Source organism: Corythoichthys intestinalis, chromosome 10 (genome assembly GCF_030265065.1).
Source record: "Corythoichthys intestinalis isolate RoL2023-P3 chromosome 10, ASM3026506v1, whole genome shotgun sequence".
NCBI lineage: Eukaryota > Metazoa > Chordata > Actinopteri > Syngnathiformes > Syngnathidae > Corythoichthys > Corythoichthys intestinalis.
The window spans coordinates 12,508,149-12,528,763 of NC_080404.1; the positions used below are offsets into that span (position 1 = coordinate 12,508,149).

The 20,615-nt window shown below is 38.8% G+C and overlaps 1 protein-coding gene across 3 annotated transcripts in view; it reads right to left on the reverse strand.

Annotated features, from left to right (window-relative positions):
* slc35f3b (solute carrier family 35 member F3b) overlaps positions 1-20,615 on the reverse strand; it is a 156,434-nt gene that overhangs the window by 56,254 nt on the left and 79,565 nt on the right. The window lies entirely within an intron of this gene.

A 20,615-nucleotide genomic window follows, 5' to 3' on the forward strand; every position in this document is an offset into this window, starting at 1 on the left:
GTAGTAGTAGTGGTTGGGGTTGCGTTACATATCCACTAGATGGAGCTGCACTAAAGGGAATGTCATGCCATGAGTAACCAATATTGAGCCATATACAGGATGACCCAAAAAAGGGAACTTTTTAACAATCCAATAAACCCAAGAGTGATGGATGGAAAAATATTTTATTTATAGGAATTGAAACCTTAAAACGTGCGAATTAAGAAAAAATGATGGAATTTTCACTTTTCAAAAATAACGTTCTTTTAATGGCGTCCTGCTGTACGAATGCATTCTTGAAATCTGCTGTTAAAATTCATCATTGATTCGTCAACTGAGCTGGAATACTGTGAATTTCATCCTGATTTCACCATGGTTACTAAAATGGGACATTGTTTACTTGCTCAAGGTCACTGTCTCGCAGTGTTGCCACTTGTTAATGTCTGCCAATATGCAAAAATTCCTGTTGTTGTCTTTAAAAGTGGTCAACAGCTGATTTAAAGAATGCATTCATACAGGAGGACACTATATAAAGGATATAATAAAAAAAACAGTTAAGTTATATCAAGTAAGTGGACTCACATTCTTCATTCATTTATTAACTGCTTCAGAAGCTCCTTGCACAAGCTGCAGGTTGATTAGCGAGTACGGGTAGTTTAATTTAAGTACATGTTTGCTTACAAGTCACATGAATAGTAATTAACTTCTTTTATTTGAGAATGAGCGATTGTAAGTTTATTGTATTACTTAAACAGACATTTATGGTTAATAAAAGTTTAATGATAATGGCATGTTGACCCTCAATTTTCATTATTTGCTGTTGGAATTTGAAGGGGACGTAGAATCAGGCAAACAGGCAGCACACAAACAAACAGCATCTTGTGATTCTTATCAAAACCGACTCTTGTTGTAAGTCTGCCTCAAGGACGAAATTAGAAAAGAAAAAAAACACTGCTCTTCACAGATGATCCTGCCATTGGGCTGGCAGGAGTAGAGACCTGGTGGTAAGATGACAGCTGTTACCGATCTCTACCTCAACCTTGTACAATGTCGTGCAATGAGGTACATGGCAAGTGAGGTACTGACATTCGAGTCAGATTTACACATTTATGAGCTAAACAGTCTGAAGTGGCAGGCAGACAGAAACTGGCTAATATATATAATTAGCATATTTAGCTATACGGGTGCATTCAATGCTTCTTCAGCTGTTTTGATTGAGCAAATTAGCCACTGCTCGATAAAATTTTAATTGGAAATAATTATATAAATCAGAACACTGTGTGCGTGAATGGTTGTTTGTCTTGTTGTGCCCTCTAACTAGCTGGCAACCAGCTCATGGTGTACCCTGCCTCCTGCCCGTTATTAGCTGGGATAAGCTCCAGCACCCCCGTGACCTTCATGAGGATAAGCGGCTTCGAAAATCAATGAATGTATGAATAACTATCCATCAAACACAAATAGTGTACCGTAATTTTTGGACTATAAGTATCTACTTTTTTCCCCTTATTTTGAATCCTGCGGCTTATAGTCCAGTGCGGCCTATGTGTTGATTTATTTGGGTAAATATGTAAGACTTTATTTGACAGTGGCATCATTTGACTGTCATAAGACCCCCATAATTATGACATGACATTGTCATGAGCATTAATGAATGCTTATGACAGATGTCATATAATAATAATAATAAAATGTATTATTATTATTATTTCTAGAGCGCTTTTCAAGCCACATTTGGTGTCATCCGGCAAATGATATCACTTTTGTGTTTTGGTAGATTTTTTTTTAACTTAAAATACACATTGAAACAATAGCGTATTTAACTTTGGGGATTGAAATATACAATGTATCACAAAAGTGAATAAGCTCCTCGCATTTCTACAGATATTTATGTATATACTTTCAAGGGACAACTGACAGAATGACACTTTGACACAATAAAATGTAGTCTGTGTGTGGCTTATATAATAGAGTTAATTTATTTTCCCCTCAAAATAAGTCAAAATATAGCCATTAATATCTAAACCCCTAGCAAGACAAGGGAGTACACCTCTGAGAAATTACATCCCTAAATGTCCAAATTAAGTACTGCTTGTCATTTTCCCTCCAAAATGTCATGTGACTCGTTAGTGTTACTTGGTACAGGTGTGCATAGAGAGCAGGTGTATTCAGATTTGTAGTGCAGCTCTCACTCTCTCTCATACTGGTCACTGAAAGTTCCAAAATGGCACCACATGGCAAATAAAAGACGTATTGAGAGACGTATTTAAAGATCTATTGTTGCGCTACAGATGGCCTGATGGCTGAGATGGCCAAGGATACAAGAAGATTGCCAACACCCTTAAACTGAGCTGCAGCACAGTGGCAAAGATCATCCAGCGTTTTAAAAGAGCAGGGTCCACTCAGAACAGGCCTCGGGTTGGTCGTCCAAAGAAGTCAAGCGCACGTGCTGAGCGTCACATCCAAATGCTTTCTTTGAAAGATTGCAGGAGTGCTGCCAGCAGTGCCGCAGAGATTGAAGAGGTGGGGGGTCAGCATGTTATTGCTCAGACCATACGCCACACTCTACATCAAATTGGTGTGCATGGCTGTCACCCCAGGAGGAAGCCTCTTCTGAAGACGGTACACAAGAAAGATGGCAAACAGTTTGCTGAAGACATGTCAACAAAGCACATGGATTGCTGGAACCATGTCCTATGGTCTGATGAGACGAAGATTAATTTATTTGGTTCCGATGGTCTCAAGCATGTGTGACGGCGACCAGGTGAGGGGTACAAAGATAAGTGTGTCATGCCTACAGTCAAGCATGGTGGTGGAAATGTCATGGTCTGGGGCTGCATGAGTGCTGCAGGTGTTGGAGAATTACATTCCATTGAGGGAAACATGAACTCCAACATTTACTGTGAAATAATGCAGCAGAGCATGATCCCCTCCCTCCAGAAACTGGGTCGCAGGGCAGTGTTCCAGCATGACAATGGCCCCAAACACACCTCCAAGATGACTACTGGTTTACTGAAGAGGCTGAGGGTAAAGTTGATGGACTGACCAAGCATGTCTCCAGACTTGAACCCAATAGAACATCTTTGGGGGGATCCTCAAGTGGAAGGTGGAGATGCGCAGTCTCAAATGTCTGGCAGCTCCGCATCGTCGTCATGGAGGAATGGAAGAGCATTCCAATGACAACCTGTGAAGCTCTGGTCAACTCCATGCCCAGTAGAGTAAAGGCAGTTCTGGATAATAGTGGTGGCCACACAAAATATTGACAGTTGACATGTTGTATGTTAATATTGACAACTTTCACTAAGGGGTGTACTCACTTTTGTTTCCAGGTGTTTAGATATTAACGGCTATATTTTGAGTTATTTTGAGGGGAAAATAAATTAACTCTATTATATAAGCTGCACACAGACTACTTTTCATTGTGTCAAAGTGACATTTTGTCAGTGTTGCCCCATGAAAAGATGCACTTAAATATCTGCAGAAATGCGAGGGGTGTACTCACTTTTGTGATACACTGTATATGTTGAAAAAGTTTTTTTTTTTTTTTTTTTGCTAATAACATGGTCACCATCTGACACCTTGCTTGCTTTCTGGTCACCTTGAATAAGGCACTATTGGAGCGGAAAAGTTAACTGTTGACAGAGGAGGCGTTAACAGGGCGCAAAAAACTAATTAGTGATTTTTTTCCTTACAAAAAACAGTGAAATTTTCTAAAAATTTTATTCGAGGTTGAAAACAATGATCATGATTGTAATTCTATAATAGTGCCCAGCGAGGTAAAAAATAGCTACAGATTGGACCGTGGACTCCAGAAAGGAAATCTACCTTTGGTGTCTTCAAATAGGTAAGACACGCTTACATTGTAGCCATACTATTATTTGTTGTTGCTGTTGGGCTGCCGCTGTGCAGATACCTGTTGGATATTAGTGTGCAATTTATTTTAGTGTTGTGAAAAGGGGGTATTAAATCGAGGCTTGTTAGACCTTTTAGTTTTCAAATGTGTTCGTGTGTCATTGTGCTGCGGGGATTTGCATTATAATTCACAAGTGCTTTTATTTCAAAAACAAAAACTCCAACACACACTGTAGGTGAAATAGAATGCTGTCTTTGTAGTAGCCTAGTAGTAGTACGTACACTATCCAGCATGCGTGTGTACTGCCATTGTGCACGTCTGGATGGAGGAAACCCGTGAGCATGACAAATTTGGATGGAAAAAAACTAAAAAAAAATCCGTAGCACCCCCTGCTGTGAATGACTTCCAGCACCCCTGTGTATACCTGTAACAATTACCATTTGTTAAATCAAGTTTTTTTTTGGCCCTCTAAGAACAAAGACCGAAGTAGAAAAAACATTTCCCCATATGTGATTTAAAGGAACATTAACCCAGTAATGGAAGTCAATCACTTTGGGTGTTTTCCTACTTTCCAACAACTAAAGGTCACTGAGCATGGAAAGCACATAAACATGGGACTGTAAACTGAAATTGTGAAAATGTCAGTGTGAGAAGAAAAAAAAAGGCTGCGTAGCTGGCTACAGCTTTGACAGGCAAAAACTCTAAATTGGTAAGGCAGTATTGGAGGTGGGTGCCAGAAAGTTGTCACACTCAAATGCAAATTTTAACTCTGAAAATATTTTTTGACAAGCATGCTTTGATCTCAACTTCCCAAACAGAAATATTTGCACTCATCAAGGCTGCATGCTCTTGTACCCTCCCAAAGTCAGATGTTTTCTCCGAAAGTATCAAGTCAATGTTCGCATTCATATTGTGTAATCGCTATAACTGAGATATTTCGATATTAGAATTTATTTATTGTCACTGGGCAAGAAGTAAAACAGAATTGAAAAAGAAAAACGGCAGCGCTCATAGTCAGAGCAAACGGAGGAACTGTACAGGTCAATGAATAATTAATAAATCTAGAGTGAATGTAATATTGGCATTACATGATGTTTTGTCTATCAAAACATATAGGGCTTAATTTTGTTTACAGTACTCCTGTAACACCATAATATATAGGAAAAAGATGATATTTTGTACCAGGATTGTAATCATTTTATTTGTGTTGCTTGGGTCTAAACTAAATGAAAAAGTGGCACTAAAAAGGTAAAAGCTTGGTTTTGCTAAAATTAGAGGCTGTATTCAAAATTTCCGATTTTACGTCGTAGTTATGGAGAAAATATTTGTGTTACATGTCTTTTCTTCATGTTTAAGGTCCAGCTAAGTTTGTAAAATAAGGAGCAAATGTACGTTTATATATATACTAGTATACTGTAGTGGTAGCTCTACTGTACATACAAAGTTAATTCGTTCCAGGACCTTGTTTGTAAGTTGAAATGGTCGTCTTTCAAGCTGGATTTTCCCATAAGAATACATTATAATTCCATTAACTGGTTCCACAGCCCAAAAACCTACACTAAATCCTTAATAAATACTGCTGGTACTATTACAAATGGCAATTACACATAGCAAAACAAATACATTATTAATAAAAAACGAATAATAAAATAATAATAAATCCTGTAATAATTTAGCGAATGGGGTTGTAATGTGGCAGACGTGTTTTGTGTGCTGTACTTTTGTTTACTACTTTACTACTACAATTTACTTTCACTTTTAATGTTTTGTTGAGAACACCGTCAACTGCGGCGGACAGTAGGCGTGTTTTGTTGGACAAGTTCTGAAATAAATGATAAAAACCTGACGAAGCTTGCGATTTCTTTGGCGATATTGCCACAATAATAATTGTCACCTTAATTCATAAAGACTGGCGAACGGAGGTCGGAGGAGGACCACGGAGAATGTAGACATTCTACAGCTGTATTGTCGAGCCAGTTCATGGATGCGCACCCAATTCTCATATTTTTTCTATCATTTGCATCTTAATTTCAATGATAAAAACCTGACAAAGCTTGCGATTTCTTTGGCGATATTGCCACAATAAAAATTGTCACCTTAATTCATAAAGACTGGCGAACGGAGGTCGGAGGAGGACCACGGAGATCGTAGACCTTCTACGGCTGTATTGTCAAGCCAGTTCACGGATGCGCACCCAATTCTCATATTTTTTCTATCATTTGCATCTTCATTTCAATGGTAAGCGTCACCTTTTTCCTTGTTTCACCACCTGTACCAACATTTTTGAAACCTGTGTTGATTTCTATCACAAGAAAATCCGCCGTGCTGTTGTCGTATTTCGAGCATGTCGGCGGATGAAGAAACAAATAGTGAGTCCAATTTTATGTCGGATGTCGAAAAGATCGTGTGTCGAAGTGATCGTATGTCGAGGTACCACTGTATAAGCATTTAAAAGTACAACAGGAAAGAAAAAAATAGAATTTCAAATTCTTGACCACAAACCCAAACTTTTGAGGGGGGGGATGTTTTTATATATCAATGCAATGAAACAAACTAGGAAATAGCACTTATGTGTTGCACTGTGTAATCTGAGCACTGTTCTTAAATTAATTCTAAGGCAGGTACCAAGAACTTCAGTAAGCCCCCCCGACTCCCATAAAAATAAACACAATCTTTCATGCCATAAATCTGAAGAGAACTGATAGCCTTCCAACATACAGACTAAAGCATTCACACACTCATTCTGGGTTTAATATTTAGATTTTAAGCTTCAGGGAACTTTTCCCCGCAGAGTAACAGATGGTATTTTATGAAATATTTTATGTCTCAGTATGCAGACAGATTTCCAAAAATAAGACTCACATAAAAACTGAGATTAATAAATGGAACAGATTGGAGCATTATTTTCCCACACAGCTCAATGTATTGTATATGTACATTTATCAAAAGGGGAAAAAATACACACACATTGCCTAGTAAGGCTGCAACACTAATCGATTAAATCGATTAAAATTCATTCATAAATTAATTTCCCACTAATTTGATAGTCGATCTAAGCCGGCAGCTATGAGCAGTCCCGTTTGGGTCCTTTTTTGTGTATAAGTGATTACAACAAGCAAGAGAGAGTTCACTGCTGCAGCTGCTGCTGTTGGCTTGCTAAATCACTAATATTACAAAGTGTGAGATTTAGATTGTCTTTTGTGTCATTATATCCAGTGTGCCTCTGTCAGAGGTGAGTAAATGAAGCCAATTGTATTGTTTGTATTCTTTGTTGATGAGATGTTACTACTTAGCACAGAGCGCTAAGCTAGTTAGTGATTATGCTAATCAGTGTCTTTAGTGTCCGTTTGTATTGCGTTTTGGAGAAGCATATCACCAATTCTGTTATTGTTAGATAGTAAGGTTGTCTCAAACTACACACATATGTACACTCATTCATATAACAGCGTCTCCTTTCAACACAAACTCAAACTGTAAATTGTCATACAAGAGAGTGTGCTTTGAAATTGGATTTGGATTGTAATTATGAACAACTGTTTGATAAAGAAAATTTATTAGTCTGCTTCCTCCTAATACGATTTTGTTGTTTAGTTTGTTTTAAGAAAATAAGAGTCATTAACACAATTTATATCTGCGCTTTACCCACAAGAAAAAATGTCAATCAGCAGCATTTTTTTTTATAGACTGCACTAATTTGTGTACTGAGAAATCCTTTTTGTTTTAATCTCAGAACCTTTATTGAAAACTTCGACAAATTTTATGTACTTAAAACAGCACAGTTGTAGACTACAGTGCAGTTAAGTCAGGAAGCTAAAATAAAATATTATTTCTGAAGGAAATAATCATCCATTTTGTCTTCATTGTTACTTACAACAACATGCTTAAAACAACTTCAAGTTAAATTGTGAAGGTAATTGAAAAAAGTGACATTTATCCAATTATTCGATTATATATATATATATAACATTTTTAAATCTTTAGTTGCAGCCCTATTGAATATGGTGTAATGAAACTAGTATTAATCTTCAAAAAAATACCATTATTAGGGCACTTCAAAGATCTTCAAGTACTGTAAATTGGATAATGTCAGTAAGAAAAGAAAAGCAGGTGACTCACTCAATCAGTCTCTCTACAGAGAGTCAATAAGATAATGGAACATCAGTTTTGACAGCTTGGGCAACATTTAATGGATATCATGTGGTCAAGACAAATGGAGGCCTATGGGAAGATTTGATGTGGTGAATTAAGAACACTTTCCTGAGGGAAACCTAATCTCTCTGTTCAGTTATGAAGCATAAAATGGCTTTTCAAGACACTGCGGGCCTTGCATGAACTTCAGTTGACATGCGAGGAATGGCCCAATTCCCCAAATACACAATCACTCGAGACTTTGAATGAAAAATCAATAGCTAAGCTTTGTTAGGTTTAATTTTTCAAGCGAGCGCATTGGAAAAAAAAACAGCAGTAACAAAAATCATCAGAATTGTAACATACATATATAATGACTTTTCCCTACGTTGCGACTTTCACTAAACTCAAACGCACTTTAAAATAGAGTGAGACAAATGAAAAAAAATATTCCAACAACTGATGACTACATCCAAAACCTAAAACTAAACTAAAACTAAATCAAAGGGTACTACTACAGCACTGTATACAGTGGTATGAAAAAGTATCTGAACCTTTTGGAATTTCTCACATTTCTGCATAAAATCACAATCAAATCTGATCTGATCTTTGTCAAAATCACATACAGTAGATGTAAAAACAGTGTCTGCTTTAACTAAAACCACCCAAACACTTATAGGTTTTCATATTTTAGTGAGGATAGCATCTAAACAATGACAGAAGGGGGAAAAATAGGTAAGTGAACCCTCTGCCTGAGAAGACTTAGGGCCCAAATACACCAGATGCATGATCGTTCCGGTTCCGGTCCGGCTCAGTGTTGACTGCGTGCCACGCAGTACGTCAAAAACAGGCAAATCATACCGGCTGCGCACGGCTGCGATTCGCCAACTCCGTTCCCTCTTGAGCGCTCGCGTGATCGCGGGCTATAATGTGCCATTTAAAACAACGAAAAACACACGGAGTTTATACTCATCAGAGAAGCAGAAATAGAGCACATTTTTTCTTTGCATATTGATATTTTAGTTATGTCTGTCTCTTAATTCCAGATTGACTGCATCATGTTGAGATCAGGGCTCCGTGAACCACTTCCACATACACTGCTTTTTTTTTTTTTTTTTCGCTCAACGTTGTCAGCACGTCGTGTGTTTGATATCATTGCCAGAAAAACATACATAATAAGACACCTTGCAGCTTCCCTTTTAATCATGTCCTTATAATAACGATCTGCTGCATCGTATATCACTTTGTGACTTTCCACCTCCATGATGAAATGTTCTTCGTTCATGTTCGCTGGTGTTTAAACCGTGAATAAGCAACTGGGCTGTTAGGTCCAGGCCCAGCTCCGCCCATTTTGTCGGATGCGTGTCCGGCAAAAATAGAAAATAGCCTTTACCATCAGGCGGGCTATGGCACACCGGAGATGGTCCGCAGTCAATCCGGAACACTGACGTGGCCGGTATACGTTAAACAATAGGGAGCGGATTGGCTCCGGCGCTATTTTTTACCGGAGTCAGACCGGAACCGCAACGATCATGCATCTGGTGTATTTGGGCCCTTAAAGAGCAATTGAAATAATTTGTTTACCAAACAATTGAAGTCAGGTGTGTGCCCAAACACTGATGAGTGGTTTAAAGCTGCCCTGCCCACTATAGAATGCACACCTGGTAAAAATTGTCTTGATGAGAAGCAATGTCTGATGTGCATCATGGCTTGGTCAAAAAAGCTGTCTGAAGACCTGCAATCAATGGTTGTTGATTTGTATAAAGCTGGGAAAGGATACAAAACCATCTATAAAAGTCTGGATGTTCATCAAGCCACAGTAAGAGAAATTGTCTACAAATGGAGAGAGTTTGGCACTGTTGCTTCTCTCCCAAGGAGTGGCCGTCCACCAAAGATGATGCCAAGAGTTCAGCACAGAATAGTAGAGGTAAATGAGAGGTAAAAAAAGAACCGTAGAGTGTATGCTAAAAACATACAGAAATCACTGGCACAGTCCAATATCTCTGTGCACACATCAACTATATGTAAATCTATGGCCAAGAATGGTATGCATGGGAGGACTCCACGGAGAAAGCCTTCCTGTCCAAAAAAAAAAATGTTGCTCGTTTAATGTTGGCAAAAAGGCACTTGGACACTCCACAGAAGTTTGAGCAAATTTTTTTGTGGAATGATGAAACCAAAGTTGAATTGTTTGGGAGTAATACACAACGTCATGTGTGGAGAAAAAATTGAACAGCTCTCCAGCATCAATACCTCATCCCGACCGTGAAGCATGGTGGAGGGAGCATCATGATTTGGGGCCGTTTTGCTGCCTCAGGGCCTGGACAGCTTGCAATCATTAATGGAAGAATGAATTAAAAAGTTTATCAGGATGTTTTTCAGGAAAACCGGAGGCCGCCTGTCAAACAGTAGAAGCTAAAATGAGGATGGATCCTGCAACAAGACAATTATCCAAAACACAGAAGTAAATAAACTTCATAACGGTTTCAGAAATACATATTCTGGAGTGGCCAAGTCAAAGTCCAGACTTGAACCCCATTGGGATGCTGTGGCATGACCTAAAGACAGCGATTCATGCCAGACATCCCAGGAATCTGACTGAACTACAGCAGTTGTGCAGAGAAAAATAGGCCAAGATTAGTTCTGATCGATGTGCCGACTGATCTGCAGCCACAGGAAGCTTCCGTTTGAAGTTAGTGCTGCCAAAGGGGGGCCACAAAATATTAAATGTGATGGTTCACTTACTTATTTTCTCCCCTTCTGTTATTGTTTGAATACTAGCCCCATTAAAATATGAAAACCTATAAATGTTTGGGTGGTTTGAGTTAAAGCAGACACTGTTTTTTCATCTGTGTGATTTTGACAAAGATCATATATCATTAGATGGTGATTATATGCAGAAATGTGGGAACTTCCAAAAGGTTCAGATACTTTTTCATACCACTGTACATACATATTTTGTATTTTCTGTCAGTTATTGGACAGTCCACAAGTATCAAAGTAGGCAGTTAGCTTTCGATAGCAGGGTCCCCTTGAAGTATATGTCACTAAGCACCAGCTAAGTTACTTGTGTGCTACCACTGATCTTTATGTGAGTCTGCATATTTCAAAAGAATACACATTTACAAGACAAGAAATAGAACTGTTGTTGCAGTACAGAAATAAAGGTTCTGAAGTTGTTGTTACATAAGAAGCGGAATCTCTTGCTCCCATGTGATTCGCTCTTCAAAGCGGCTGCCGAACACTCGCATGCAGTCGTATGCAACCTCCACTCCTTCACTAGCACAATTGCCTTGTCAAACACATATTTAAAGTTCCTTCATTCTTCACAAAAGTTAGTCGATTGCTGCTTAAATAATCTTGCTGTCTCAATCAGTGCCAAAAAATGACACCTGCACTAATGGAAAGTATGTCTAATGTTTTTAATAAGCAAGCAGGGATTCCTTCAGGGCACGTCGTCGTATCTAATAATTATCATTGCAAATACTATCAATATTTTTTGAAATACATTAGTCCACAGGTGTGAAGGTGAGTGTAAATGGATGTTTGTCTACATATATGAGGGCTGCACCTGGTTAGCGACCAGTCATATCTGTCAAGTCAGCTGGCATAGTCTGAACCCACTTAAAGTAAGTGTTTTCTGTGTTCATTCCATTGTCGCAGAACTTGTGATAATGAATCAGAGTAGTAACAAAGCATGTATGGATTAAATTGGGGAAAAAATGACTGAAACTTTTTCCGTTTTTTTTTTCTTTTTTTTTTTTTCCATTGCCGAGGCTACACATCAGGGGGGAATTTTGTCGTCATGGTATTCAAGGTGCTTAATTCAGTTAAGATCAATCAACTTATTGTCATTAACTGGACATTTACAGTGGTATGAAAAAAATATCTGAACCTTTTAGAATTTCGCACATTTCTGCATAAAATCAGCATCAAATGTAATCTGATCTTTGTCAAAATCACACAGATGAAAATACAGCATCTGCTTCTAACTAAAACCACCCACACATGTATAGGTTTTTATATATTAATGATGATAGCATGCAAACAATGACAGAAGGGGGAAAAATAAGTAAGTGAACCCTCTGCCTGAGCAGACTTAAAGAGCAATTGAAACCAATTTTTTACCAAACATTTTAAGTCAGGTGTGTGCCCAATCACCGATGAGTGGTTTAAAGCTGCCCTGCCCAGCAGGGGTCCCCAACCTTTTTGCACCACGGACCGGTGTGATTTGGGTCTTTTTTTCAGGACTGGTGTTCTGTCAAATGTTGCCCCCTTATAAAATTTTGCTCCCAAAGCTTTTATGGTGGTGAAAAAAGTCCTTTTATATTCAGTTGGACTCTCAATGTTGTCCAACGGTGCTAAAAAACTATTTACATCCCAAACATACATGTGCAACACGAAAATGGCGTAAATAAATGCTTAACCACACGGCGAAGTCGTTAAGTGAGAGAGCTGCGAGCAGTTGTTGTGTGCAGTTAACATGGCAAATGTAAGTTAATATTCCTTTCTTTAAAGAAAATGTGTAGTGTGTACTTTGGAATCGCTGCATTCGCGGTCATTTTTAACGTTGCGAGCATGCCAAATTTGTCAGAACACCGGCAGAAAAATCCAACAAATATAAAATAACATTTGTTTTTAGCCCCGTCGTGTTAAGTGCAGGGAAAATACAACTCACCCGCTGAATCAGTGGGAGGCCTGAACTTGTTTTGTTGAGAAGAGATGGTCCTGCGATGGGAGAGTGAGAGAAGCTAGCTTCACAAAGATACGATGTTGGAAATTGTAGCACTGTTTTCAGTGCACTCCGAGCGATGTCAGGATATTCTGAAATGACTTTAATCTAGAACCTCGGTAGAGTTGTTGTCTCAAATGTATGTTTAAGGTCGCCGTGATTTGTGATCACTACAAGCTGATATTCCTGTTGCACAGACATGCTTGAATCACTCGGTTTATTCACATACGGGTCACGAATCCACTCCTTCGCAGTTCACCGGTCTTTAGTGATTGGGAAGTAGCATAGATTTTGTTTTCTTCGAGGTTGTAGGCTCATCTTCTGTCTCGTCAGGTGCCCTTTTCCCCGTAAAAAAAAATCTGTCCAAAGACGTCTGTTTTTCAGTCATTCTAGTGTGGGGGCTAATTATTTCCGGGAACTAATGTGATGAGCCCGCCCTACATCATACGTTATTATTGAGGCCATGCGCACATAGATACAGTGCCTTGCAAAAGTATTCGGCCCCCTTGAATCTTGCAACCTTCCGCCACATTTCAGGCTTCAAAGATAAAGATATGAAATTTAATTTTTTTGTCAAGAATCAACAACAAGTGGGACACAATCGTGAAGTGGAACAACATTTATTGGATAATTTAAACTTTTTTAACAAATAAAAAACTGAAAAGTGGGGCGTGCAATATTATTCGGCCCCTTTACTTTCAGTGTAGCAAACTCACTCCAGAAGTTCAGTGAGGATCTCTGAATGATCCAATGTTGTCCTAAATGACCGATGATGATAAATAGAATCCACCTGTGTGTAATCAAGTCTCCGTATAAATGCACCTGCTCTGTGATAGTCTCAGGGTTCTGTTTAAAGTGCAGAGAGCATTATGAAAACCAAGGAACACACCAGGCAGGTCCGAGATACTGTTGTGGAGAAGTTTAAAGTCGGATTTGGATACAAAAAGATTTCCCAAGCTTTAAACATCTCAAGGAGCACTGTGCAAGCCATCATATTGAAATGGAAGGAGCATCAGACCACTGCAAATCTACCAAGACCCGGCCGTCCTTCCAAACTTTCTTCTCAAACAAGGAGAAAATTGATCAGAGATGCAGCCAAGAGGCCCATGATCACTCTGGATGAACTGCAGAGATCTACAGCTGAGGTGGGAGAGTCTGTCCATAGGACAACAATCAGTCAGACACTGCACAAATCTGGCCTTTATGGAAGAGTGGCAAGAAGAAAGCCATTTCTCAAAGATATCCATAAAAAGTCTCGTTTAAAGTTTGCCACAAGCCACCTGGGAAACACACCAAACATGTGGAAGAAGGTGCTCTGGTCAGATGAAACCAAAATTGAACTTTTTGGCCACAATGCAAAACGATATGTTTGGCGTAAAAGCAACACAGCTCATCACCCTGAACACACCATCCCCACTGTCAAACATGGTGGTGGCAGCATCATGGTTTGGGCCTGCTTTTCTTCAGCAGGGACAGGGAAGATGGTTAAAATTGACGGGAAGATGGATGCAGCCAAATACAGGAACATTCTGGAAGAAAACCTGTTGGTACCTGCACAAGACCTGAGACTAGGACGGAGATTTATCTTCTACCAGGACAATGATCCAAAACATAAAGCCAAATCTACAATGGAATGGTTCAAAAATAAACGTATCCAGGTGTTAGAATGGCCAAGTCAAAGTCCAGACCTGAATCCAATCGAGAATCTGTGGAAAGAGCTGAAGACTGCTGTTCACAAACACTCTCCATCCAACCTCACTGAGCTCGAGCTGTTTTGCAAGGAAGAATGGGCAAGAATGTCAGTCTCTCGATATGCAAAACTGATAGAAACATACCCCAAGCGACTTGCAGCTGTAATAGGAGCAAAAGACGGCGCTACAAAGTATTAACGCAAGGGGGCCGAATAATATTGCACGCCCCACTTTTCAGTTTTTTATTTGTTAAAAAAGTTTAAATTATCCAATAAATTTTGTTCCACTTCACGATTGGGTCCCACTTGTTGTTGATTCTTGACAAAAAATTAAAATTTTATATCTTTATGTTTGAAGCCTGAAATGTGGCAAAAGGTTGCAAGGTTCAAGGGGGCCGAATACTTTTGCAAGGCACTGTATACAAAACAAGATGTACTGCTAACAGTCCAATCAATGCATTTCCATGACGATGTCCTATACTGTAGTTGTACTGTATATCTAGAGTAGACAGGGATATTGGTGTGTTAAGCGGCACAGGCCAAAGTCAATCGCCAGAATGCAGTCGTCAATAAATTATTTATTATTTCTGCGCAGCCCGGTACCAAATGCAGTCGTTGGGGACCCCTGGTTTTAACCTGCCCCCTGGTTTTAAGCTGCCCTGCCCACTATAAAACACACACCTGGAAAGAATTGTCTTGATGAGAAGCATTGTCTGATGTGCATCATGGCTCGATCAAAAGAGCTGTATGCAGCGCAGAATGCTCAGAGTGGTAAAAAAAAAAACCCTAGTGTCTGCTAAAGACTGACAGAAATCACTGGCACAGTCCTATGTCTCTGCACACACATCAACTATATGTAAAACTATGGCCAAGAATGGTGTTCATGGGTGGACTACACAGAGGAAGCCATTGCTGCCTAAAAAATATATAAAACATTGTTGCTCATTTAATGGTCGCAAATAGGCACTTGGACACTCCACAGAGGTTTTGGCAAAATATTTTGCAGACTAATGAAACCAAAGTTGAATTGTTTGGGAGTAACACACAATGTCATGTGGGGAGGAAAAATGGAACATCTCACCAACATCAACACCTCATCCCCACCATGAAGAACGGTGGAGGGACCGTCATGATTTTGGTCTTTTTTGCGGCCTCAGGGCCTGGACAACTTGCAATCATTAATGTAAGAATGAATTTAAAGGTTCATCAGGATGTTTTGCTGGAAAACCTGAGGCCGTCTGTCAGACAGTTGAAGCTAAAAAGAGGATGGATGCTGCACAAGACAATTATCCAAAACACAGAATTAAATCAACTTCAGAATGGTTTCAGAAGAAAAAAATACACGTTCTGGAGTGGCCAAGTCAAAGTCCAGACTTGAAACCCAATGAGATGCTGTGGCATGACCTAAAGACAGCGATGCATGCCAGACATATCAGGAATCTGACTGAACTACAGCAGTTTTGTAGAGAAGAATGGGCCAAGATTAGTCCTGATCAATGTGTCAGACTGAGCTACAGCTACAGGAATTGTCTGGTTGAAATTATTGCTGCCAAAGTGGGGGCCACAAAATATTAAATGTGATGGTTCCCTTACTTATTTTTTCCCCCTTCTTTCATTGTTTGCATACTATCCTCATTAAAATATGAAAACCTATAAATGTTTGGGTGGTTTTAGTTAAAGCAGACATTGTTTTTTCTATTGGTGTGATTTTGACAAAGATTAGATCACATTTGATGGTGATTTTATGCAGAGATGTGAGAAATTCCAAACGGTCCAGATACTTTTTCATACCACTGCATAATGAAGTTTTTAGTGTACATTTTCAATTTCATTAAGATTACAATACATCAATAACTTATGCAGTTATAAATAAGAAAAAGTGCTGTTGCAGATTAATTGCATTATTCAAACGCTCGCTTTCAGCCACAAATTTAAATGTTATCATCATTCTTATTGAGATAGACAAGAAAGTTCCCTTATAACTTCCAACAAAGGCTCGCTTGATGCCTGGGTCCATTTTGGAAAAAAGGGCTACTACTTTTTTGTGAATCAGTAAAAATGGATCTCCCAATAAGAAATTAAATCTTCCTTCATAACTCCCAACAAAGGCTTGCTTGATACCTTAGTCCATTTTGGAAAAAAGGGCTACTAATTTTTTGTGAATCAGTGAAAGTGGGTAGCCCAATAAAAATTTATAAATGAAGCCACAATCTAACCCAGTCTATCTCAAAGGCCAAAAAAAAAAGAACTGGGAAGTAATCATGGGCAAACGGCTTGTACACACTGGATTCTTCAAATTGAATCGCTTAACCTTGTTGGTTTATAATAATAGAGCCTAATTAATTAAGACAAATTTGACGCCAAAACCCGGGAGAGGGCTGTAACAGCACAAAAATATCTAATATGCAAAAATAGGACAAGACAGGATTAAAAAACAACTCAAACAATCACTAATGCTTGTAAAATTAATGATAGGGCCCTATTCTCCCATAAGCATAACATGAAAACAAATAAGTAGCAGTGGGAAATTATAACAGTGGGCAATAGTGATCTGGACTCTATCCCAGCTTAGCTGGACTGGTCACCAGTCAATTGCAGGGCAAAATAGACAAACAATTTCACCCCCACACTCATCTCTTATGGACAATTTTGACTCTTCACTGAGTCAAACATACATGTTTGTGGGAGGAAACCATGGGCCCCAGACATGCAAGCTCCTAAAAGGAAGACCACAGCTTCAAAGATTTGAATTCAATACCTTAAAACTTTATGGCAGACGCACTGAAAATCTGTGTTGTTTTTGTCAATGATGACGACAACGAAAAAAAATGTTCACAACGATGATGAGCTAAAAACGTGCTTTGGGACACTAAAACATAACGAGACGAATGCCAGCTTTTGTCTGACGAGACGAGAAGAGGAAAATGTGCAATAGTTTGCGTCACATGTTCACAATATGTGACATTTTATATGTCGTTAGCCTGCTACCATCGTAGTAGTGTCTAGTTGTGACTGCTGCGCCCCCATATCACCCCCCCCCCCACCACCACCACCACCGCCCTTCTCAACTTACTAGTGTGTCATCTCCAGTCTCCAGGCTTGTACACACAGTAAGATTTTTCTTCTTGGCCAGAGAATATGCAATTTTGCTTTAGTTTTTGAAGGACTGTGCTGAGTGATCTTCTCACACTAAATGTAACTCGTAGCATTAGCATAGCCTTCGCGTTTACATTAAAGGCGAGCGTCCTCTTGAAATCTCTGAGAACTTTTTTACAAACAGTTTGTGGCATTCAGGTGGGTGTAAATAATTGAAAATAATGTACTGTTTTCCTGCTGAGCGTGTATAATCACCCAGTTGGCGTAAATTGTAAACACTACAAAATGTGCTCGTCTGTCAATGTTCATTCAGAATACAGGTAGTCCCCGGGTTGTGCCATACCCAACTTACGTGATTTCGACTTCACGATGCCGGAGTCTCGTTTATTTAAAAAAAAATATATATATATAATGTTGACTTTGTTTTGCGATGCATGCTTGTATCTTGATGCAGGAAGCGTAGAGAAGCACTAATGGCACGAGAGTAAGAGCGCATGTACACACGAAGAAGAATGTAATTGCGCACACGAAGAAGAGCGCACGGGCACGCGACACACGAGGAAGAGTGCATTTGTTCCAATGAAGAAGTTGCGCAGCTGAGAGGGAGAGAGAGAAGAAACCCTGCAAGCCTGCGTGCACATTTGTTGCTTGTGAAAAATCCATGAAGGCAACAGCTGTATGTAACACTTTTGTACTGTTTATTGTGCGTTTTCAGTTGTGGTTGAATATTCGGGGTGAATTTATGTGATTGTTTTTGATGATGTGTGGACGCTAACTGATACATGCTAATCGTTTGTATGGATTGTTACTGGTGTGTTAGCAGCTAGTTATACTGTATACGCATATTTGAATTGATGTTGCTGAAGATGAAACGGATTTAATTTCATTTTTATTTTAGTTTCATTCTGCGACTGTTGATGTCATGAGCAGCTAAATAAAGTCAGCAAACACCACGAACATCTGTCATTGGCCTTTCGGAGCTTAGCTCACAGTCTAGTTAAGATTCAGCTACAGGTACAATGACGTATAATAAATTATATAAAAAAATTTTGGAAAGTTCTTTTGAAATTTGGGGTGTATTTAGGGGCACTTAAAGGGTTAATTCCGAGTTAAGTGGACATTCGAGTTACGTCGCCAGCATAGGAACGGAACTCGTTCGTAACCACGGGACTACCTGTAGTTGGAAACCCTTATTTATTTATTTTTGGAGAAAGGTTTTTTAATTTTACAGAGGAAAACATTTTTTCAGTAAACATTGACCAAACCTAGAGGAAATTAGTCTTGAGTATTTGTCAACAAAAACGAGACGAAAACAAACACATTTTGAGATGACTAAAATATGACTAAGACTAATTAGTATTATCGTCCAAAGGACTAAGACAAAAATTAAAAGGGCTGCCAAAAACAACACTACTGAACACTTGGCTGCGGTGCTGCAGTAATGAAACAGCAATGTCAGTAGAGTATAAGTGCAGCCAACTTGCTAAAACACTCAACATTGAGTAATGCAGCCTGGTCAACCAAACTTTACGCACTGATGCATTTACTATCAATCTATGTAAACTTAATCTGAAAATTACATATATATAAGTAAATATATTTAGTTATATGTATACATATACTGCATATGATTGATATATATGATACATATATATATATATATATATATATATACATACATACATACATACATACATACATACATACATGCACATTTGAATTTACATGTGAAACAACAGCAATCGATTACAAGTTTATTTGATACTTACCCTGTGCACATACTGATTTTAACAGCTGGTCCATGTATTATTGATTTAATTTTTATTCAGAAATATTTTCCACATAACAGATGGTGTAACAATAGGGGCCTACACCAGACAGTCAACTTCAATACAAGGCACAAACTGAGGCAGAGCCTGTCAGGACTCTTTTAAGAACTTGAAACAACGAAAGACTGTTTTATCCATATATTAAACTGTGTCACAAGTTCAGCATACATATTTCATCCAACTAATTTTCAATGCACGCACAAGCAGCTCTAACTGGAGATAATAGTGTACATATCTACTATAGAGACACACAACTGTTTTTTTTTTTCATTCTTCTTACATGAGATGCAAAAGAGCTTTAAATGATATCGGATTCTGCCGCTTGTAATGTTCCGTCAAAACAGCCGCCTATTCTACTGTAAATGCATGTTCATAGCAGCACTCCCGGTAATGTTACAACACTACAATGATATTCCCTCTGTGACGAAGCTTACAAATACATTGAAAACATCGCACCTTTTACTGCGGTAAAGCCTGAGGTAGGAAGCTAGGTATTCAAGTGAACATAACTGAAGCTTGGGGACATACAGGTATTAGATGTAACTGGTGATGCAGCACAACAACAACATGCCACAAGAGAGACGTGTTTTTGCCCTTTCTTATATAAATGTTGAGACTATGAGGCACGAACTCGGCTGTAGACATGTCTGAAGGATGTACATTTGTTTGTGTCCTTTCTTCAATGCCAGGATGGGGACTGCAGACTGTGGAGGGAATCCCTGCTGCAATAACACCCTCACATCAGGAGCAGCCCATTGAGCAAAGGAATGTGTGGCTAGTAGCAGCAATATTCAAAATGGAATGAGATGCATGGTGAAAGCTGTAACCACAATTCTGCCAGAGTTGTTTGAGTCAACAATAAAATATGTAAATAATTTCTTAAACCTGACTACTGCCAGGTGCCCTTGAGCAAGGTCCTCTAAACACCTTGCTACCAGCTGTGAAAAGGGGAATTATTTGTCCAAGTGTTTGAATGCTTTTTTGTTTTGTTTTGTTGAAATACAGTCTAAATATAATGTAACCTATGCGAATAATATAGCCTACTATGTAAATATTTTATCTATAATGACTACAGTTATCCATGTGTTGTGATTGTAATTTTCAGTGATGTCAAACTGCAGGTTGTCTTAACTAAACGAATCAATATTGTGTATGGCAGTAAAAAAAACAAACACGTGTCTATGTGCTAATTCTATGTGTGTGTGTGTTTTTAATCAAATTTGTGTACATGTCACAACATATTTCTTGCTATAGTTGTACTTTACTAATTAATTCAGGATTGTAAAAGTTTCTCTAAAAAAATAAATGCAC